The following is a 25,123-nucleotide window of genomic DNA, read 5'->3' as shown; positions in this document are numbered from 1 at the left end:
CAATCTTCCACCAGAAGCTGTCTGGTGTTTGTTCTTGTATTTTTAATATTACACTGTACTATACTACTTTTCACAGGCCAGGCACTGCTCCAGGTAGTGAACAGACACAAAGCCTACTGGGGGAAACAGACTAAAATAAATTAATGGAAATCATGAGATCAGGCAGATAAGTGTTATGAATTGAAACAGAGCAAGTTAAGGAAATATGCATGACGGGAGATAATGGGGTAACTAGGTAGATAAGGCAGCCAAGTAAGATTTGAAGAGATGGCATTTGAGTTGGTATCTGAATGAACTGAGGGAAGCGTTCTGTGGATGGCTGTGTGGATATCTGGGGGTGTTTCAGGGGAGGGAAACTAAGAGGGGAGACCCTAAGGCTAGGGTGTTCTTGGTAATATTCGCGGAAGCTAATGCTGGAACTCAGAAAACATGGGAGAGAGTAGTAGAAGCTATGGTCAGCAAGGCAGCCAGGCCAGACCACGTAGGGATTTGTAAGCCGTGGTAGGAAGTGCGTTACTTTGTCTGAAGTGCTTTGAGTGGTCGTGGAAGAATTCTGAATGGGGAAGTGCGACAATTGATTAATGTTTTCAAAAGAAAGAGTTTTAAAATCTGTGGGAAAGAGATTTTAAAGAGGCAAGAGTGGACACGGGGAAAATCATCAGGAGGCCAGCAGAAGTCCAACTCTAGCAGAAAGGTAAGTCAGTTTGACTAGGGTAGGTGAAAAGCTGTCAGATGTGAGATATTCTGAAGGTAGGAACCACAGAATTTGCTGGTATTAGATACGGAATGTGAGAGAAAGACAAGGCCCAAGAGTTTGGGCCTGAGTAGCTCAACAAATGGAGCTGTCATTTACAATAGAGGGAAACCTGTGGAAAGGAACAGGTTTGGTAGAAGGATGGTAACCAGGAGTCCTGTTTTAGACGTGTGACGGTGAGATGCCTATGAAACAACCAGGCAGAGATGGCAAGTGGGGGTTAAGAAAGTTGAACCTGGAGACAGAAATCTGAGAATCACGAAAGCAGCTCCAAAGGTATTAATTTTTTACAACTTTTTTTTTTTTTTAAAGATTTTATTTCAGTGAGAGAGGGAAAGAGAACATGTGTGTGTGTGCTTGGGAGCAGGGGGACGGGAAGAGGGAGAGGAAGAGGGTAAGAATCCCAAGTAGCAACCCAAGCAGACTCCCAGTGCGGAGCCAGACTCAGGGCTCAGATCTCATGACCCTGAGATCATGACCCGAGCAGAAACCAAGAATCTCACGCTTAACCGACTGAGCCACCCAGGTGTCCCTGGATATTGTATTTCTGTTTAATTTTTTAAGGAACTGCCTGCCATCACTGATTTCAATAGTTGCTGCACCATTTTACATTTCCACAAACAGCGCACAAAGATTCCAATTTCTCCACATCCTCACCAACACTTGTTATTTTCTGGTTTGTTTGGTTTTTTTTAATAGTAGCCATCTGAATGGGTGTGAGGTGGCTACTGTATTAGGTTGAATAATATGTTCATATGTGAATATGCGTGAACATGTGCTTAGATATGCATCAAGCATCCTGTAAAGAAACACTAGAACAGACTAATAGTAACTTCCCCCTACAAGGGGATCTGGGGAATGATGGGGGGTAACAGAAAGACTTTTTTCTATTCAGTATTATATGTCTGAATTACCAATTAAGTGCTACACAAAATTTTAATTTTTCTAGATTTTTACTAGTTATAATAAAATTCTTTTAATTTTCCCAGTGTGCCAACCACATTTCTTTTTCACTTGCTTCTTATGCCTTTCCCCCTAGTAAGTTATTTTATAAAAGCAAAACTATATACAGAACACTCCTTCCCAATAGTCAACAGAGCACTGAATTTTCTAGACTTGATCCAATGGAAGGTTTAAATAATTTAGTAATGGTCCATTAAAATGTTAGCCACAATTTAGCAAGAGAAATGACAATGAAACATTTGGTGTAGTGAATCGTCAGGGTAAAAAATGAAGGTAGATCTTTTCAAAGAGACAAGTCTGTTCTCTCATCAGCACTTTACCATTTCTGCAATTGTTTCCTCTTTACAAAGACTGAATTCTTTTGTTTGACCATAGGGGATGGTTTTAATAAATCAGGCCACAAGCACTCAAATGTTATGTTCCTTTTAAAAATGGTGTTTACCAAAATGTGATACTAAAATGAAAAAAATTGGGGCACATGGGTGGCTCAATTGGTTAAGAGTCTGACTATTGATTTTGGCTCAGGTCATGATCTCAGGGTTCTGGAACCAAGCCCTAAGTCCACGCTCAGCAGGGAATCTTCTTGAGATTCTTTCCCTCTGTCCCTCACCTCTCTCTCTCTCTTTCTCCCTCTCATATAAATACATCTTTTAAAAATAAAATAAAATGAAACCATTGATTATTTTATAACTTGAAACAATATAATTTACATTTGGCAAGATCCAATGTAAATATATAGACAAGACGGAAGAGATGATGGAAAGAAAATCAAGTGACATATCGGAGATATTAGCTTTCAATGGGATGGCTATAGAAATTTTTCTTCTTAATTTCTATTTCCTTACACTTAAATTTAGTTTCATACATTCTTTCCATTAAAAGCTGTAATGGTTATTCGTATTTGCACCGTGTCACTTACGGGAATTTCTACTTTTGTTCAGTTAACTCAATTGATTTACACATGCCTTGTGCTTATTTTTTTTAAGATTTTATTTATTTGACAGAGAGAGAGAGACAATGAGAGAGGGAACAAGCAGAGGGAGTGGGAGAGGGAGAAGAAGGGTTCCCGCTGAGCAGGGAGCCCAATGTGGGGCTCGATCCCAGAACCCTGGGATCACAACCTGAGCTGAAGGCAGACGCTTAACGAATGAGCCACCCAGGCACTCTTGCGCTTATTAATGTAATTAATTCCATTTAAAATTTTTACATAAACAGGAAAACTACAGTAGAAACGCTGGATTTCTTTAACAAATATTTACAACCCAGTAAAGCCTATCTGTACTCTTCTTACCACCCAGCCCACTTTCTTCTATTTCAGAATTTTCATTGTATTTTGTTAATATAATACCGTACTGTTCTTCATATACACTTTACTTTAATTCATTACTTCGTTACAACTTCTTTCTCCCCTGAAATCTTAGAGATCAAAGATTATCTCCATATTTCTTAGAGCACCCAGCACAATGTTATGTATTTAATAGATAGTTAATATCTGTTAAATTATTGAAACCATAGAATTTTAGAGTTCAAAGAGAACTTGACAAGAAATCTTCCACTCCATTCCCATCTCAAGGCTTTGAAGACTCCATGGGGCACCTGGGTGGCTCAGTCGTTAAGCTTCTACCTTCAGCTCAGGTCATGATCCCGTGTTCTGGGATCAAGCCCCGCATCAGGCTCCCTGCTCAGCAGGAAGTCTGCTTCTCCCTCTCCCACTCCCCCTGCTTGTGTTCCCTCTCTCGCTGCCTCTTTCTCTTTGTCAAATAAATAAATAAATAAAATCTTTAAAAAAAAAGACTTTGAAGACTCCATGTTCTTATCTTCACAAAAAAGTATATAAATTATAAGAAAACATCAACAGTACACCAAGTTTAGAACCTCACATGATCTGCTGATAGTTTTGATGCTTAAAACTATATTGAAAATTCACAGCTTGAATTCTCTCTGGCTTTGAACTGTACTCCAGGGCATTCATTTAGAATTTGCCATGGTTTTCACATGATAAATATTTAAAATTCTTTTCAAAGTGATTTTCCTATTTTCAAAGTAATAAATGCCCTTTCAAAATCATTTGCTATTTCAGAATCTGAAAAGTGGGGAAATTTGAATATGAACTACATAATACTTAACAGTATTGTATCACTGTTAAATTTCCTGAGTGGGATACATGCTAAAATATTTCTAAGTGAAATGTCTGCAACCAACTGTCCAATGATTCAGGGAGAAAAAAATCTGTACTTACATCTATTAGATACACACACATACACACACACGCACGCACACACACGTCAGTTAATAATTTGCTACATTTATGCACATACTATCAGTGAATGTGGGTGAAGGGATACACACGTGCTTGTTGTACTCTTCTTGTAACTATGCTGAGGCTTGATATTTTTCAAAACAAAAAGGTGGAGAAAAATATATACATTCAAATCCCACACTACCCCCAACCATGTTCATTCCAGGCCTTTAGATCTCTTAGATATCCTTTAAATAACAGAGCTTTGAGGCACTGGCACTTTTATTTAGTAGCAGAACTGAATTTATCTAAACATCACTAAGAAGAAATAGCATCAGAAGTCAGTTACCTAAGGATAGATCTCATATGTAAATATCAGTACCAGCTTGCTTTTATACCAAAACGACCTTCACATATTAAAATATGAGGCACATTTAAGTTTTCCAATAGTCTTTTAAAGGTAGGGAAAGTATAAGAAAAGTATACTAGACATTCTTATTTCTGATATTGACAAAGCAATTCAAAAAAGCTTTTACGTTTATAACTATGCTGTCAGTTCACAAATACATTTTCTTTTCCATATAAATTACAAGATTCAAGTCAGAGTAAGATCCCCAGGTACAGTTAAAAAATGGGTTGAACAATCTGAACTAAACACAAAACTCTCAGACCTCTTAACAATTAGAAGATAATTTTCAAAAGACAACAAGAGAGCTTTCAAGTGTATGAAAAGGAAACTGAACCCCTCAAAGGTTCAACATCATAATCACAATCACCATCACTGTCACCGTCAATATTAAAGCCTCTCTGTCCCGTCTCCTGAGCATCACAATTAAATAGAGAGGTGGAATACTGTGACTTAGATAAAACTAGTTATACTGAAGTTTTAGTCACAGAGATTAATTTTATCTCTTCTCAAATTCTAAACTAAATTCCATGGGATTGCAATTGTATTAAAAGGGATGAGGGGAGAAAAAAGGAATGGAGGTTGTCTAAATTATTTTTTATTGCAAAAGCCAAGTTATACTTTATATTCTATTTAGAAATATATAAACATAGGAGGGGTCACCCAGGCTCAGCCAGTAAGCGTCTGCCTTCGGCTCAGAGCATGATCCCAAGGTCCTGGGATCGAGTCCCACACTGGGCTCCCTGCTCCACTGGGAGCCTGCTTCTTCCTTTCCCACTGCCCCTGCTTGTGTTCCCTCTCTCGCTGGCTGTCTCTCTCTCTGTCAAATAAATAAATAAAATCTTGAAAAAAAAAAAAAAGGAAAGAAAAAGAAATATATAAACATGAGAAGAGCTGTAATAGGCAGAATGCCCTCCCAAAGACGTCCCTGGGAATATGCTACTTTACACATGACAGAAGGGGTTTTGCAGATGTGATTAAGAGTATGAACCCTGAGATGTTGAGATTACCCTTGAAAATCCCAATAGGCCCATACTAATCACGAGTCTGTAAAAGGAATTTCACTTGCTAGTCAGAGAGAAATGAGACTGAAGGAGGAGGAGAATTTCAGAGCCTGAGGAGGATTCAACCTGCTGTCGCTGCCTTTGAAAATGAAAGAAGGGGCCACAAGCCAAGAGATGTGGGTGCCCTCTGGAAGCTGAGAACAGTTCTCAGTTGACACCCAGCAAGAAAACGGGGTCTCAGTCCCCCAAGCAACTGAATTCTGCCAACACCCGAGTAAGCAAGGAAGTAGGCTTTCTGCTAGAGTCTCCAGAACGGAAGGCAGTCCCGCGACACCTTGATTTTTGTCTGGTGAGACCCGTGCTGGACTTCTGAACTTCCAAACGGAAAGATAATAAATGTTTGTGGTTTAAGCCACTACATTTGTGGTGATTTGCTACAGGAACAGCTCAAAACTAAATATAAATAAAGAATTAAGTTTATTGGAGAGGTGACTGGTGGCATTCTAAGGAAAATACCAGACTTGTTCTGGGAAAGAAAACAGAAATGAGAGATTTGGGTGATATATGAGATTGAGGAATTTGCCAATCACAGTAACAAAATGGATGATGCTACCAGCTCCAGTTGTCTGAAGTGAAAGAATTAAAGATCAAGATAGAAGCTTTCTTCTCCTTTTCAAAAATCTAAAGCTAAAAAATATAGTCTTCATTAGTTCAAAGCTGCAAGTTTTATAAAATGATTTTAATTGATTTTAATTGCAAGCATAATTGAACTTAACTGTTGTGAAACTCATCCACTTGTTTCTTTCAATGTGTGGTGTTCATTATTCTAGAATAATACCTCTACCTGAACAACTCAGATATATGGGAACAGATTCAGATGGTGAAGGCAGACCTAACAAGGCTTATAAGCTTTTGGGGATAAAGTAAGTAGAAATCTTCTAAAAAGTATCTCTAAATCCTTGTGTGTTCTTTGCTGAGAATGCACATTCTAGAAAGTAATACTCATTACTAACTAGAAAATTGCTGCAGGAAACTTGGAAAATTAAAAGCAAAACAAAAACAAGCAAGCAATTAGAAGGACTTCTGCCAGAAAAGTAAAGAAAACACATGTGTAGTATTACTTAAGTAACATGGGGCAGTGATAATACCAAACCAGGCATCAACAGATCAAGAGTTTGCTTTCGGATTCCCATTTTATTTAAGAGTAGCATAGTGGACATCGAGTCCCTTGTTCCTGGCTTCCTCGGCCCAGGTACTTCACGGCTATACTTCCCACTTCAAAGACACCATCTATGATTCTCAGGATGATAAAATGTTTGCTACGGATGGATTCAAAAGCAGTAGAGAGTGGGACATTCCGCTTCTGTGGGTGACAGACAGAAACACACTGAGAAACTTGACGAGAGGAATAAAAGCTCATCTATGAAAACAGTCTTTCCCAATTCCTCTTCATCTCCCAGGTCTTTTAAGGATGGAATACTCCAGTCTTGGACCTATTCTTTTTATCTTCCCTTATTCTCTTGCTTTAAATGCCATTTATAAACTAGAAGCTACCAAATTAATGTGTTTATTAGCCAAACCATTTATCCCGAACTCAAAGTCTGCACATAGAACTGCGTACTCCACATCTTCACTCGGATTAAACAGGTGTCTTAAATTTAAAATACCTTGAGGCAAATCCCTGATCGCCTCACTCAACACTGTCCAACTTTTTTGTCTTTGTTAATGACAGCACTATCTTTCCAGTTGCTTGGGTCAAAACCCTTGATCCCTTTTTCTAATTAATTAAACTCTCAGGCACGAGTGGTGGGAACACCATGATCTTTGGGAGTCCAACAAACCTTGAGTTCAAATTCCAGCTCTTCTCCCTCTGGATGACCTAACCTGAGCCATTAAAACTTTCTGCATCCCAGCCACGAGGATGCAATGAGAAAACAGATAAAGCACTTAAGCATAATGTCTAACATACAACAGATGCTGAGTAAGTGAGAATTATTCACATGGCAGAGGCTGATCGTCTTCCAACACTCATCCTTCAATTTCTTTTAAAAATATACCACCAGGGGCAGCTGGGTGGCTCAGTCAGTTAAGTGTCTGCCTTCAGCTCAGGTCTTGATCCTGGGGTCCTGGGATCGAGCCCCACATCAGGCTCCCAGCTCAGGGAGTCTGCATCTCCCTCTCCTTCTGCCACTCTCCCTGCTTGTGTTCTTATACTCTCATTCTCTCTCAAATAAATACATAAAATTTTTTAAAAATCCTACATTTCCGGTCCTCACGGGCAGATAGATGTGTCCACATGACTATGTTCTAGCTAAAGGGAGAGGATGAAATGTATGTAACTTCCAGGTCAGATATTTTTCAAAAGCTGTTTGCCATCCACCTGTTTCTGCCTTCGTCACACAGACTAGACTGTGTCTGTGGTGGTGATGGTAATTCCCATTCATCTTTGCTGGCAAGAGCAACACCTTGCTTAGGGGACAATGGGACAAGATAAAAGACCAAGGTCCCTGGACGGCAGCGCGGAGCAGAACTGCCAACCCAAGCGCCCACCAACAGAGACACATACAAATTTTCTGCCTGCAAAATGATGATGCCTACAAGTAAATTCATTTTCACTACTTAGAATCCATCTGACTCCTTCGACATATTTTTCAAGCTAAATTTTCCAGAATACCCTTACAAATGTATGAATCCTCAAAAGGTATGTCACTACCAAAAAGAATAATGTGAACAGGGGGGAAAAAAACAGCATATATGGGAATTTGTGGCAGCATGTTAAAAATGAAAGGGAATGTATCTTTTCCCTTGAATATTATACCCTGCTGCTTCATGACTATTCATTTGATAAGATTTATTCGGTATAATAGCATACTGGATTTTCAATTAGATATGAAATAAAACTTTCAGTGGGAAATGTTAATAGAAAGCTGAGGAGAAATAAACTTACATCCTTGCCTTTTTGCTACCCCCCAAAAGTAAAGTATCACAGGTCTCATCACAGAGAAGAAATTTTCCTTATTCATACAAGAAGGAAGTTGATTCCTGGGACCAGTATATAAGCAACCATTTCGTTTTCCTGTTTTCCCAGAAGCCAAATGACAATTTTCACTAATACCCTACCAGTGACAACACTTTCTTTATACTTTTCTATGAGCCGAAAAAAGGGTCACTAAAAAAATATAAGAGCTCACTGAATGGACAGAAACAGACTTTGATTGGTGAACTTTAATAAATCTTCAAGTAATTAAGAGCAGATTGCAACTTCTAAGTAAATTTCCTTCATTCCAGGAAAGCAAAGGAATCTAAACATCCCAAGTCCTCCAAGTCTGTTCCCCAAGATTCACTCATACAAATCCTTTCATGCCTAAAATAATAATTAAGTAATCATGGGTCACCAAAATTATCTACTTTATACATCCTTAGCATAGTGGTTAAAAGTACAAACTATGAAGCCAGACTGCCTGAATTCAAGTCATGGGTTGGCCAGTTAACGTTTTTGTGTTTTAGGGCAAGTTACTTAATTTCCCTGTCTCAGTTTCCTGTAAGTGGAGATTATTAATAAAACCTGCCTCACTGATGAGCCATAGATGCTGTTTCAAGGACTTCATGATTTCATTATAGAGAAGTGCTAAGACTATTGTCTTTCTAGATCTCACTTCTTCTTCCTTCTGTGTGCAGGTGTGTGTTTATTTATGTATCATGTATCAAAATATACTATGAAATAGACACACACCTAAAGACCTGCAAAGTCACTTTCTTTAATCTAAAGTTTCAATTCTTCAAAAGGCTTCTGGTTACAATTTCTAGAGACAATTTATTTCATTCATTCAACAACTGGTTATTGGGCACCTACTAGGGCAGGTGCCGTAACAGGTGTGATAAAATGAAAAGATAAGGTCCTTGCCTACAAAAGAGCTCATTATCAGAGCAGCACTGTCCAAGAAATATAATGTGAGCCCCAAATGTGCGCCAAATGTAGAATTCTAAATTTTCTGGTGGCTACTTTTTAAAAAAGTAAAATGAAACAGGTTAAATTATTTTAAATAATGTATTTTACTTAATCTAACATATTAAAATTGTATCATTTCAGTAGATTATACTTAAAATTATTAATGGGGGGTGCCTGGGTGGTGCAGTCATTAAGTGTCTGCCTTCGGTTCAGGGCATGATCCCGGCGTTCTGGGATTGAGCTCCACATCAGGCTTCTCTGCTGGGAGCCTGTTTCTTCCTATCCCACTCCCCCTGCTTGTGTTCCCTCTCTAGCTGGCTGTCTCTGTCAAATAAATAAATAAAATCTTTTAAAAAAATAAATTAAAAAAATAAAATTATTAATGGCATTCCTTTTTTTTGTCCTGTCTTCCAAATTCCAAGTGTATTTTACACTTAAGAGCACATTTCAATTCAGGTGCTTAACTTTTAGTAGAAATACTGATTTTCACCCACGTCTTTCCATATTCCTATTAGCATACTACAAAGGCTATGAACTATGCTGCCTAACCACGTAGCTACTAGCCTCAGGCAGCTATTCACATTTAATTTATAGTAAGCAAAGTTAAAAATTGAGTTCTTCAGTTGCAGTAGCCCCATTTTAAGTGCTCACTAGCCACTTATGGCTAGGAACTACTCTATAGAACACTGCAGCCCTAGGGAGAAGACAAATGTGCAAAAACTATATTTAAATAATTTCTATAGCAGGAGGATCTGCAAAGTATAGCAGGAATATTTAAGATGTAGCACCAAAAGAAACACATTGAGAGAGGTGAACTGTCAGCAGAAATGTAAAGAATAAGCAGGAACTTGCTAGAGAGTCAAGTCAGGAGACAATACTACAGGTAAAAGGTACAAAAAAATGAGAGAAGACCCACAAGCTTCAAACGGTTTATTAGCAAAACTTTAAATACATCAAGATTACTGAAGACATGAAACTGGCCAGGTCTTGGGCAGGGACCAAATCTAAAGTGTTTTACAGCTCGTGATATTACACTGCAGGATACTAAAGATTTGTTGGAAGAAGCTTTTTTTCTCTAAATTTGCGGTGAAATCAAAAAAGAGCTGTGTGTTGAAATGAGAGGAAAAGGGGGAGAATCAAAACAGCTAAATAAATGTTAAAATACAAAATTTATGAGCATAAACATGTAAAATAATATTTTGGTGAATATTACACCACAGATAAATTTAACTAACCATCTTATCATTAACATGAAAGAATTTTTAAATAGTCAACTTTACAAGATTTTGAGATCTTGCCTCTTTGGAGAGTTTTAGAAACTAGGTTTGGAAATTAGTCTGAAGGGACTTTTGAGGACGATGCTAAATAAGTTCCACCTCCAACAATCTCATTTAGTGAAAGCCAACCATGAACATTTAAAAAGCCAAAAGACATCTGTATTGTTTAACTGCCACTAAGTTCCCGGAATATCACTTAGAATTGTTCCAGAAAGTCTTATTGTTTAAGTAGGCTTACAATATTGAGCTATCACATATAACACAAAGGATTAAAATTTTAACACAAAATAAGTAAAATAAAGATGAAAAGTTGTAAAGAAGATGTTTTGATTCCTGTAAATCATAAAATAATGAAGTTGGCACAACTACATATCACAAACAACTGAACATTTTCTAAAAATCGTATGCCAAATCTAAGGCAGATAAGAAAACTTGGGACATGATCAGAGCCAACTTCACTGGATATAACCCTTACACATTCTGGAGAAATAATATTTTTTAAGGAAACAAAACAGTATCCAAACTAGTATTTTAAGTTCTGACTGCTTCAAACTGGCCCACATAGACATTTAGTAAATTAGTTTCTACAGTAAAGGTTTTCAAGACTTTTCCTCAATTTTAATTATTTATAACTCAAAACATAAAATACATTTCAGAAGCTTTGTTCTTCATAATCCTAAGCAACATTCACATAAGAAAACAATAGCTAAATTCAAATTCTAGGCTAGTCTAAATTAAACGCTATTTCAGTTCACCTTATCATTTAGACAGTAATTATTATAGTTCATACAAGCCCCAAATGATAAGAAAATCTTGCTACCAGTACATTTCACTTAAAGTACTAAATATATCCCAGAAAACTGGAATCTGCTTAAGATTTCATTTTTCCCGTTGATTTGTGTCAAAAAATCAGACAAGGCAAGCCAGTGCTCAGTGTTTTGTCTCTAACACACAAAAAAGCAAGTAAAAATCCTACAGAGTTTTTTAACATCATAAAAGGAAAAGAGAGAGGGGTGGGAGGAAGAAACTGAGCAGGGACTATTCTGTTCCTTCCTAGAGAATATTAATATAGAACCTTACAATATGATAAGGTACCAACATCTCCCTGGTAGGTACACCCCCAATTCTAGGTACTCTACCCACTCCTCTCAATCTCCTAACGTGAATAAGAGAAACCTCCACCACCTACCTACCATTTCTCTGTTTCCTATTCACAGCAAAATCTACTGACAAAGCTGCCTCTTCTTTTTATCTCTACTTCCTCACTTCAATCCACTACAAATGGGCTTTTGGCCCCACCACATCAATGAAACAGCTCTTCTCAAGGTCATCAATGACTCCCATTTTTTTTTTTAAGTCAATGGCTCAACTTCTCTGACCTCACTTTTTTTTTTTAATTATCCCTCAGCATCCTTTGACCCAATTGATTACTTCCTCCTTAAAACACTCTTCTCTAAATATCACAGGTCCTACCCTCACTGATTACAGCTTCTCAGAAACTTCTTTTCCTTCACCAAACTTCTAAAAAGCCTAGTATGCCTGGCTCTTTTCCTCTTTTCAACTTATACTCCCTTCCCAAGTGACCCCATCTAGACTCAAGGCTTTAAATACCAAAAATGTGTGGATGACTCTCAGACAAAATTTCTGGCCTGGATCTCCCTAGAGCACTAGGCTCACAGAGACAACCACTACTCCACATCACCACTAGGACGTCTAATATGCATCTCAAACTTACCCCTTGGTAATACCATCAGGGTCTACTGGGTCCAAGTTTTGCTTCCTAATTTCTTTTTTTGAGCAGTTCTATTTGTAAGGATTGATATTTCATGACTTCATTTTTTCCTAGGGGTCTTCCAAAGAACAAAGAGAAAATTTACTTTAAAAAGTAATAAAATAAAAGCCATTTTTTCTTGCAATTACCATATAGTTACATTGGACCCTTTTATAAATCCAAGATATATTATGGGACCTCAGTGTTTTTCCTATATCTTGAAATCTTTTCTAGTTCATCATCCTGGCAATTCCTTCATCACTACTCATCAGTTATTTCCAACTATATTTTAAAAAATTAAATAATAATATAATGGAAGAATAATGGAATTGCCTAGAAGGAGGATGCACTGCTGTATCATCCTTCAATGTTCTTACTGCGTTACCCAAAAAGTATTGCCTCGTCTTTCAAAAAGAAGCCTGGAGACGCCATCCTTGTATTCATTTTGGGTTTCAGTGGACATAGCTGAGAATTCAGAATATTTCATTATCCACCCATAACGGCAAAGAGATCAAAGGAGAAAAATGCTTCACAATTATTAGACGTTGAGTGTAAACACGCAGGTCATAGTAAAATTTCAGATAATGAATCTGCAAATGGCAATAATCCTAGATGAATCTTCTCAAATCTAAGAAGCAGTGAGTTTACAATATATTTTTAAGGAAAAAAAGGCAATATAGAATTTATAGTTAATTCAATAGGGATTTTATCATGTAATATGTTACAAGAATCTGGACTATCTCATTTACCTAAAAGGATGTCTGGCAGTATTCTTTCATCTTTTATATAATGTTTGTATAGCAAAATTTGCTTGATAAAGCTCACAGATGTATAAATGCTGCAGGCAGATATTTATACAAAGGTATACAGAAGAGAAGGAAACTGGTGACATAGAAACAAAAAAAAATCATTCATTGTATAGGTCAGTCTAATTGGGAATTTGTAAATTTAAAAAACAAAAATGCTTTTCAACTGATAATGGTCATCTTCTTTTTTTTCAAACAAAATCATCAGCCATCAAAATTTTTCAAAGTATTGCTTCTGACAATGAAAATACAAGAACCAGAAGTAATGGTAAGCCAAAGCCTATTAGAAATGTATTCGAAATCTGAAGTTAGTATGTATTCGAAATCTGAAGTTAGTATGTATTCAATGTATATGTGTTCCAGGTTTATCAATGGCAGTTGATGAGGAGTTAATTATATTTAGGGACTTTTCTCATTTTGAATATGTATATTCCTTCACAACCAGGAAACAAAATAAAAATGAGTTTGACTCCCAGCAAGCAATTTTGTGGCTATCAACAAACTGATTCTAAAATTTATATGGACTCTTTGGTGTTGGTATTAGAAACAAGATGATGAAGGGGTTGGCATCATTTGTAAAGTGTCACAATAAGACGCACAGATGCCGCTGCTGTGGCTCTAAGGTCTACCGCCTTCAGAGTCACCCCGTGGCAAATGTGGCTATCCTGCCAAGGCTAAAAAACGAAACACCACTGGAACCTGTCAGGTGAGGCACCTAAAAACTGTATTGCTCAGATTCAGGCATGGATTCCATGAAGGAACAACACCTCAACCCAAGAGGGCGACTACTGCGGCATGCAGTTCATTTTAAGGATTTCAATGATTGGTCACACAATAAATGTTCTGGTTTTAAATAAAATAAAAAATAAACAAACAAACAAATAAATAAATAAATGTTAGTTTATATGAAGAGGCAAAAGATTCAGAATAGCCAACATAATATCGAAAGACAAGAACAAACTAACCAACTGCAAGACCTTCAAAGCTACGGGAATGAAATCGTGCAGTATTGGTGAGAAAATAGACAAACAGATCAAGGGAACAAAATAGAGGGCCCTTAAATATATCCACATAAATATAATCAACTGATCCCCAACAAAAGGGCAAAGTCAACACAATGAAGAAAAAAGTCTTCTTTAAACAAATGGTGCTGGAATAAATGGACATCAACATGAAACAAATTAATCTAGACCTTGGACTCTTAATAAAAATGAGTTGCAGACCTAAATAAAAATGCAAAACTATAAAACTTCTAGAAGATAACACAGGAAAAAAAAAATCTAGATGGATCTTGGGTTTGGTGATGACTCTTTAGCTGAGACATCAAAAGTCCAACCCATGAAAGGACTGATTAAACTGAAAAATTGACTTCATTAAAATTAATTTCTGTTCTGTGAAAGACACTGTCAAAATGATGAGAAGACAAGCCACAGAGTGGGAGAAAATATTTACAAAAGATGTACGTGATAAAAGCCCGTTAACCAAACTACACAAAGAACTTTTAAATCTCAACAACAACAAAAAACTCCATTATAAAAGGAGCCACAGGCCTTAACAAATATCTCACCAAGGAAGATATACAGATGGCAAATAAGGATATGAAAAGATGCTCAACATCATATGTCACCGAGAGACACAAATTAAAACAATGAGATACCACTACGCACCTATTAGAATGGCTGAAATCCAGAACACTGCCAACACCAGATGCTGGCGAGGATGCGGATCAACAGGAATTCTCATTCACTGATGGTGGGAATGCAACACGGCATAGCAAATTTGGAAGAGAGTTTGGAGGTTTCTTACAAAATTAAACATACTCTTACCATACGATCCAGCAACCTGGGTCCTTGATATTTCCCTTAGGGAATGAAAACCTTATACCCACACAAATTGGCCTAAGCATGCAGGTTACCCACATAAATGTTCAGAGCAGCTTTATTCATAATTGCCCCAAACTGGAAGCAACCAAGATGCCCTTCAGTAGGTGAATCGATCAACTGTGGCACATCCGGATAATGGAATGTTATTCAGCACTAAAAATAAATGAGCTTTCAAGCCATAAAAAGATATGGAGGAACCTCAAATGCGTATTTCTAAGTGAAAGAAGCTAATCTGAAAAGGCTACATAGTGTATGATTGCAACTATATGACATTCTGGTTAATGGGGTTTTATCACATATGTCTTTTGCGAGCAATTTCTCCCGCTCTGTGGCTTGTCTTCTCATCACTCTGGAAAAGGCAAAACTACAGAGACAGTAAAAAGATTAGCAGTTGCCAGGGGTTATCTGGGAGGGAAGAATGAACAGGCACAGCACTGAGTACTTTTAGGGCAGTGAAAATACTCTGTATGATACTATAATGGTGGATACATGTCATTGTACATTTGTCCAAACCCATAGTATATACAACACCAAGAGTGAACCCTAAGGGGAGCTATGAACTTTGAGTGATAATATATCAATGCACATTCATCAATTGTAACAAATGTCCCAATCTGGCAGGGAATGTTGACAATGGAGGAGGCTGTGCGTGAGTGAGGGGAGGGGGTATATGGGTTAACTCTGTACTTTCTACTCAGTTTTACTATGAACCTAAAACTGCTGGGAAAAAAGAAGTATTTTTTTAAGGTTGAGTTTGCTATGTTTAAAATCTTATTGACATTTCTAATAAGGCTGTCTTCATTATTCCTGTATATGTACTTCTGTACATTATCTGTAAAATAACTTAAAAATATAAAATTGAAAGTAAAAAGGGTACAATGGATTCAGATGGTAAATGATGATGACTGTTTTCCTTGGTATACAGAGGGCTAATGTGGCCCAAACGGAGAGGACATCCTCAACCTACACTTCCACAACCAACCTCAAAACTTGTCCAATTCAGCAAATAGCACCACTATGCACTTAATTACTGTCACCAAAAAATTAGGGTCATCCTTGACTCCTTCCTTCATACCATTCCAGTCTCTCTGTCAATTTCCAATGGCTTCATTGCTTGAATCTCCACTCCAACCATGGTGATCTAAGCCACCACCATCTTCCCCCCACGCTAGCATCAGCATCCTACCTTATATCCCTGCTTCCATTTCTGCTGTCCTCTTGCCTATCTTCCACACAGATTATAAACACCTCACTTGGAAAAACCCTATAAATGTTTTCTGTCACATTTTTAAAAATCCGAACTCCTTCCTGTGGCTTACTAGTCTCCATGTGACCTGGTCCCTGGATATTTCTCCAACCTTATCTCTTATTCATCTTCCCCCTTGGCTCACTGTGCTTGAACATACCAAGTTTATTATCACCTTGTAGTTTTTTCTGCTGGGAATGTTCTTATAGATGGCCTCTCGTGGTTTCCTCATCATCACCCCTCAGGTCGCAATCCAAAAGACACCTCTTCAACGCAGCTTTCTCTGACTCTAGCTAAACAGCTCTCATCATACCCCATGACCTTCGCAATCTACCCAAACTTGTTATATCTTCTCCATATTTATCAGTTATTATCTCGCTGATAATTAAAATTATCTTACTTATGTACATTTTTATTATCAATCTACCCCCTCCCCCCCACACACAATCTTCTTAAGAGTAGAAACTATCTGGGGCACCTGGGTGGCTCAGTCAGTAGAGCGTCTGACTCTTGGTTTCTGTTCAGGTCATGATCTCAGGGTCATGAGATCAAGTCCCTTGTCGGGCTCCACGCTCAGGGGGAAAACTGCTGGAGATTTTCTCTCTCTCCCTCCTCCTCTACCCCTCCGCCCCCACTCACACATGCTCTAAAATAGATAGATAGGGGCGCCTGGGTGGCACAGCGGTTAAACGTCTGCCTTCGGCTCAGGGTGTGATCCCAGCGTTCTGGGATCGAGCCCCACATCAGGCTCCTCTGCTATGAGCCTGCTTCTTCCTCTCCCACTCCCCCCTGCTTGTGTTCCCTCTCTCGCTGGCTATCTCTATCTCTGTCAAATAAATAAAAAATCTTAAAAAAAAAAAAATTTAAAATAGATAGATAGATAGATAGATAGATAAATAAAAACATCTTTTTTTAAAAAGAGTAGAAAATATCTTGTTCACCACTCCATTCCTACCACCAAGAACAGGGGCTAGCACTTAATAGGTACTCAATAAATATTGGCCATTTAAACAACAAAAGCGAATGCATGAAAATTACCATACACTCCTTGCTGAGGACAAGAGCATGACAAGTGTAGAGGTCAGCACATTACCTCCACACCCACATTTACTCAATTTTCCTTACTGTATAAGGTATAGAAATGTTTGTGTATCAATCCATTACTGTCATACAGTCTCAGACTCAAACAGACTGCCCATCAGTATTAAAATGTTTAATCTGTGTGGGTCAAATAGGAAATTGCAGACACGTAAGAAAAGAGAATAACACCTCTGCCCTTCTTCAAATTCCTTTCCCTGAAGAAAAGCCTATTTATAAATATCAAGCAAATGAAAACCTGACAAATTTTGATCTCTCTCAACATTCATATTGGTTTAGTTCCATTGGAAAGAAAAAAATATGGCTCAGAACAATGTAGGGGATGGTCGGGCTGTTTCTCCTCCCCTAACTCATGATTGCACACGACCAAGCCAACCTGCAACAAACTCAACTCAGGAAGCATGTGGGGGCTTGGAAAGCCTTTGGATGAATCAACTCAAAAACATCTGTATCATCAGAAAAACAACCTATAGCATGTGCTCTACTGACCGTGACTAAGTCACATTGTCATTGTTTTCATTCTCAGCATATTAGCTGTTACAAATATCTAGGAATTTCAAGAAAACAGTATTAGTGTACTGAAAATATTCAAGACATCTCTTCTTTTGAACTTTTGATGGAAAAAAGCAACGTAAAAACAATAATCCTATGAAGCATATTCCCAAAAAGTGATGGATGCATTAACCAAAACCATCAATGATGGCAGTATCTTAAGCCTCCCCAAATTAGTGAAACAAGAACTGATATAGCATATAAAACTAGCTACATCCTAAAAGCAAGGGTAGATGAAACTTAAAACATCTATAACCCAATGATCAATACTACCTTGTAATTAAAGACTATAAAAAAGAACTGCATTTTTAGCCTCTGGGGCCGAAGAACTCACAAGTGTAGGTAGTGTGCTATGGGGGGCGGGCGGGGGCAAGTCTTTCTCTAACATCACAAGGATCTCTGGCCCAATGAGTGGAGTTTGATAGTAATTCTCGCTACTAATTTAAAAAAAAGAAAAGAAAAAAAAAACTGCATTTTAGATCATGAAAACCATTTACTATATCTTTTGTATTACTCCTCACTTTTCAGTAAAAGCATTTTCTTTTAAGCACATCTTTCTTTTTAAGATAGGGCGCAAAGGAGTAAGAGCTGTGTCTTCTGCAGATCTTTCTTTTTTTATGCCTTTAAAAAAATTTTAAATCCATCTATATATTGGACAAGGCCCTTGCTATGGATAAAATGTAATGTATCAAATTCTACTTTCTCTCTAGACTTACATTCATAATTTGAAACTAAATTCTGGGGCATAACCCCCATTAAATTCCTCAATCGGTAGACAAAAGAAAAGTATGTCCAGATTCCTACTCAGATTACATCTTGGCAATTCTCAGTCATTTGAAACGTTTTTTTTTTTTCCCTCCCAGCCCAGCTGCTGAGATAGGTTCTGGTCCCTTGAACTGCCACCCTTCTCCTAGTATTAACCTCTTCCTCACCAAACAGAGTTTTAGGGATTTTTAAAAAGGAATAAAGACTGAAATAAATAAAGGCGCTAATCTCTATGTATAGAGAGAAGCTAAAAGGTAGTTTCTCAGCAGCCCCAAACCACAAGGGTTCAGGTTAAAAGGATCACAGACTTTGAAAACAAAAAGGGATTTTAGGGATCAGTCTACCCACCTCCTTCTACAAACATAGAAACAGAAAATACTACATATCAAATTAATTCCCTAATTTGACAATTCCTTAAATTCCATATTTTAGATGAACAATATCTACTGGAAAATGCAAAGAACAGAAACTTTACAGTAACTTGCTTCAGAAGCATATTCCACTTTTCATCTATTCAGCGAGCTTCATTGTGAACTTGATTTGCATGTAGTGCAAGTGAAAGCATTTCATTCATTCCGCAAACATATGTGGAGTGCCTACTATGTGAAAATAGCTGGGGTGGGAGGAGGTACAAAATTCCCAGCCGTCAGTGAGCTTACACCCAAGACAAGGAAAAGAGAAGGACAATAAACAAAAGAAATCAGCAATGAGTGAAACATAGTAGGTAAGCTGGTAATAAGTTCTATGGAGAAAAATAAAGCAGAGACTAGAAATAGGGAGTAGGGTTGGGCGCTGGCAGTGACTTAAATACAGTAGTCAGGTAATATCCACATAGATGTCTGGAGGAAAATATTACAGGGAAGGCAAGGTCAAAGTCCCTAAAGTAAAGGCTTGCCTGGAATGCTCAAGGAAAGGCAAGGAAGGTAATACAGCTGGAATGCATGAGGCGGAGAAAAACAGGAGATGAGGTCAGAGATGTATCAGGAAGCCAGACCTTGTAAGTTCCTATGGGTCACTGCAACAGTTCTGGTAAGATGGACTTCTTCTAAGTAAATGAATATCATACAAGGTATTGAGCAGAGAGTGACGTGACCAGACCTAGGTTTTAACATGATGACTCTAGCTACCGATGGACCAAAGGCAGGTGTGGCATCTCAAGACCAGCTGAAAGTCTAGAACAGTCATCTAAACAACATGGTGGCTGGGACTAGAGGAGTAGCACTGGAATAATAAAAGGTCGTTGAATTCTGGATACTTTCTGAAAGTACAGCCAATAGGAGGTGCTGACAAACTGGATGTGGTAGATGAGAGAAACCCAGAAACATACAATATGCCATGATACATACAATACAGACACACATACATAATAAATCGCATCCATTTCAAGTGTACAATTCAAAGAGTTTTGACAGATGTATGTATCTATGAAACTACTGCCACAATCAAGAAACAGATCACTTCTTTCACCCCCAAAAGTTTCTCACACTCCTTTTCAGTGCCTAGCCAAGCACTGATCTGCTGTTCTCTGTCACTGTAAATTAGGTAGCAGTTTTTAGAATTTTATATAAATGGAATCTTGACAGTATAAAAGTCTTTAGAATCCGGCATCTTTCATTCAATGTCATAATTATGAGATTATTTACACTGCTGCATGTCTTACTGGATCATCCTCTTGTATTCCTGAATAGTGGTGTATCCCCTAGATAACCACACCACTTTTTATAATCCATTCATCCACTGATGGACATGTGGGTTGTTTTCAGCTTGGGTCTGCGATATTGTGGTATAAGAAATACAAATTTTTAAGGTGCCTGGGTGGCTCACTCAGTTAAGTATCTGACTCTTGATTTTGGCTGAGGTCATGATCTCAGGCTCATGAGATCGAGCCCTACATCAGGCTTCACACTCAGCACAGAGTCTTCTTGTCCCTTTCCCTCTCTTCCTTCCCCTACTCATGATCTCTCTCTCTCTCAAATAACTAAATAAATAAAATATTAAAAAAAAAGAAATACGTATTTTCGAGACATGAAAGCAACCTTAAGTGTCCATCAGTGGATGAACAGATGGAGGGAATGTGGTACATATACACAAGAGAATATTATTCAGCCATAAAAAAGAAGGAAATCTTGCCATTTGTTTCAACATGGATGGGCCTTGAGGGCAGTATGCTAAGAAAAATAAATCAGAGAAAGACAAAAACCATATAATCTCACTTATATGTCAAATCTAAACAAAGAAACAAATCGAACTCATAGACACAGAGAACAGACTGGTGGTCACCAGAAGCAAGGGGCAAGAAGGTGGGCAAAATGGATGAAGGGTGTCAAAAGGTACAAACTTCCAGTTATAAAATAAAGAAGTCATGAGGATGTGATGTGCAGCACGGTGACTAGAGTTAATAACACTGTTTTGCATATTTGAAAGTTGCTAAAAGAATACATCTTAAAAAGTTCTCATCACACATACAAATTCTATAATTATGTACAGTGATACATATTAACTAGACTTACGGTGATCGTTTTGCAATGTATACAGATTTCAAGTCAATCTGTTGTGTACCTGAGACTAACATTATATGTCAATTATATCTCAATTAAAATATACATACTTTGTTGGTCTTCCTCCAGTTCTTGGCACAAGGCTTCTAAATCCTTGGAATTTTTTAAGTGAAAAGGGTGCCAGGAACATCTTCTGTTATTCACAATAAGCCCCCTCTCAACTCTATGTGAGTTCATGTTAATTAAATGACTGCCATGGGCTCCTTGATAGCTACAGAACAGGGAGGGGCTGGTCGGCAGGGGAACCAACTATATGACTAGAGGTTTGAAACTACCAGCCCTAACCCTGACATCCAGGAGCTGGAGACTGAGTTCAACCACCAATAGCCGATGATTTAATCAAGTATGCCTACATAATGGACGCTGCACAGAAACTCTAAGTGATAGGGTTTGGAGGATTTGGAGGTTGGTGAACATATCCATGTGTCCCCAAACTCCATGGGGTAGGAAGCTCCTGCACTTGGGACTCCCAGTTCTCTCATACGTTTTCATCTGGGTGTTCATTTGTATTCTTTTTACTATCCTTTATAATTAACCAGCAATAATATGTAAAGCCTTTCACAGAGTTCTATAAGCCATGATATAACAAACTACAGAAACTGAAAAGGGGGTTAAGAACCCCCTCATTTGTAACCAGGTCAGGCTGAAGTGTGGGTAACCTGGGGGACCCACTACATGTGACTGGTACCTGAAGTAGGGGGCAGTCTTGTGGGCCTGACCCCTTAACCAGGAGGTCTGGGCTAACTTGTCGACAGTGTCAGATTGAATTAAACTGTAGAATTCCCATCTGGTATCTGCAGAGAATTAGAGAATACTTGATGTGGAAAAACCACAAAACCACATTTGGTGTCAGAAGTGTGAGCGGAGAAGAGATTTTAGTAGTAAGGGTTAATGTGGATAAAGCTGACATGAATATTTGTGGACCAGTTTTGAGTGAAAAGGTGTTTTTATTTCTCTTGGGTAAATAGGGATGAAATAGCTGGATTGCAGGATTAGATATATGTTTAACTTTTTAAAAGAAGTTGCTGAACAGTTTCCTAAAGTGGTTTTAACATTTTACATTTCTACCGGCCGTTAAGGAGAATGCTACATCTTTGCCAACACTTGGTATCGTCAGGGTTTTTAACTTAGCCATTCTAATGGGTATATATAGGTAGTATCTCAGTGGGGTCTTAATTTGCATTTGCCTGATAATTAATGATACTGATCATCTTTTCATGTGCTTATTGGCCATTCATACATCTTTTGTTTTATGAAGCTAATTGCCTGATTTTTAAGTTTCTTTTTATTTTTTTTTATTTTTTGCCACCTCACCAGCATTTTCTTTTTAAAAGCATGTGTTAATTTCTTACATACAGTGAAAGGTCTTTCTGGGCTTATTCAGATAGGTTTGATTATTCTCAGTATCACATTGTTTAAATTCCTTTTTATAAAATTTGGTATTTGGTAACACTATTTCAGCCTAATTACTGTTCATTGAAAATTCTCTTTGTTTTTCTCCCTTATTTATACTTCCAAATGAACTTAAATTTTCTGGTCAAATTTCAAAAGAAACATTTTGGGATTCTGGCATGAGGAATATTAACCAGTTTTGGAAGCACACATATTTTTATTCTGTCATCCCATTCAGGATCATAGTATGACTTTCCATCAAAAATTTCTTTTTTGGGGCGCCTGGGTGGCTCGGTTGTTAAGCGTCTGCCTTCAGCTCAGGGCGTGGTCCCAGGGTCCTGGGATCGAGCCCCACATCGGGCTCCCTGCTCCACTGGGAGCCTGCTTCTTCCTCTCCCACCCCCTGCTTGTGTTCCCTCTCTCACTGGCTGTCTCTCTCTCTCTGTCAAATAAATAAATAAATAAAATCTTTTTAAAAAAATTTCTTTTTTATCTTTCAGTAACATTTTATAATTTTCTTCATTGATTAGCCTTATTTTTTTCATTAAGGTATTCTTTGATGCTATAGTACACGGAGCATTTTTCCACTACGTTACCTTTTCACGTTATAGAAAAGTCACTAACCTTAATCTTTTATTCAATGTCAACTTTCATATGAATTCATATCTATTCTAAGTTTTTCATTTTCTTTTTCATTTCTAGGTATAACCAAACCCACCTGCAAATAATGGGAACTGTATCTATTTTTCCATAAATCCTGCTTCTAATATCTGTTACATTTCATTATGCTGTCTTGAACTTGGCAAAAACAGAAACAAAACATAAAGTGAACTAATGGTGGTAGTACTGAGGCTTTGCTTTATCCTATGTTCACAGAACCGTCTCAGGCATTTCATACATAACATAATGTTGGCTATTGGTTTGGACAGAGATTCTTCTTTCTAAGTTTTAACTAAAGTAACCTTCACCCTATTAAAGAATAAATACTGAGTTTTATTAAACTCGTCTGGCATTGGTTGAGATAATCATGTAATTTTTCATATTTTACCCCCATCCACACCCATTTTTTTATTCAATGGAGAAACTCTATCTGATTATGACACTGTTCTTTTAATATCCTGTCATACCTGATTTGCTAGAATTTCAATTTGGCTTCTCACAAGGGAACTAAGTCTATAATAACTACTTTTTGGTGCTTTGTCAAATTTGATATTGGCACAGAATGAACTGAATAGCTTTCCATATGTATATAAGGTATACCATAAAACAGTTTAATATAGAAAATGATTTCCTGGAAAGCTTGGAAGAACGTGTCCATAAATCCGTTTAGTTTTGCTTTGTTTTGTTCAGAGAAAATGGGTTTGTAATTCTCATAATTACAGAAATTGAAAAGTTATTTGACTATAGGTAATTATTCATCTAGCAAGTATTTACTGAGTACCCATCTATGCTCTAGGCACTAGAGTTCCAATGGGGTGCCAAACAGCCATCGATGCTGCCCTCCAAGAGATGAGGCTCATTGGGGAAAAAGAGACACAGATAATCAGAATCATTGTTAACAGTATTAAGTATATGAAAAGAAGGTATAGAGAACTATGAAAATATAGGACATAAATACCCAAACCAAGTCTGTGAAGATTAAAGGATAGTTTCCCTGTGGACGTGAAATTTTGAATTGAAACCTAAAGCTACATAGAAATTAACTGCTCAAAACAAGGGTAAAAGCATTCCAAGCAAAACAAACAGGATGGACAAAAGTCCTAGAGTGAAAGAGGGCAGTGTGTGTGAGATGAACAGAAAAATCAGCCCACAGGGCTGGAGAGGCAGGCAGAAGTCACACACGATCTGAAGGCAAATAGAAGGTATCTTTATCTTGCAAACAGTGGAAGCCAGCTAAAGGAATTTCACAGACGAGTTACAATCACATTCTTCTACTCTCTAGTTGATTTTTATGGTTTACAGTTGCTAGGAAATTTTAGATTCCATCAAGATTTCCAAAAATAGTACCACAAAACTCTGCATAACAGTCTCATAATTTTTTAGATCTCTTCACAATTTATAGTATTCCTTTTTACTTTATTTTTTTAGAGGGGGAGGTGGAGGGGCAGAGAAAAATCCTTTTTTTAAATTTTATTTTATTTAAATTCAATTAATCAACATATAGTATATTATTAGTTTCAGAGGTAGAGGTCAGTGATTCATCAGTTGCATGTAACACCCAGTGCTCATTACATCACGTGCCCTCCTCCATACCCATCACCCTGTTACCCCATCCTCCCACTCTCCTCCCCTCCAGCAACCTTCAGCTTGTCTCCTATAGTTAAGAGTCTCTTATTTTATTTATCTTATCTTATTTTATTTTTCCCTCCCTTCCCCTATGATCCTCTTTGTTTCTTAAATTCCACATATGAGTGAAATCATATGATAATTGTCTTTCTCTGAATGACTTATTTCGCTTAG

The 25,123-nt window shown here is 37.6% G+C and overlaps 1 protein-coding gene and 1 pseudogene across 1 annotated transcript in view; one reads left to right on the top strand and one right to left on the bottom strand.

The window, feature by feature from the left end:
• MAGI3 (membrane associated guanylate kinase, WW and PDZ domain containing 3) overlaps nt 1–25,123 on the bottom strand; it is a 242,410-nt gene that overhangs the window by 141,498 nt on the left and 75,789 nt on the right. The window lies entirely within an intron of this gene.
• Nucleotides 13,721–13,980, top strand: LOC109489471 (annotated as a pseudogene).

The sequence above is a fragment of the Ailuropoda melanoleuca genome, chromosome 2 (genome assembly GCF_002007445.2).
Source record: "Ailuropoda melanoleuca isolate Jingjing chromosome 2, ASM200744v2, whole genome shotgun sequence".
In the NCBI taxonomy this organism is placed as follows: domain Eukaryota; kingdom Metazoa; phylum Chordata; class Mammalia; order Carnivora; family Ursidae; genus Ailuropoda; species Ailuropoda melanoleuca.
This window is presented reverse-complemented; position numbering and strand designations above follow the sequence as displayed.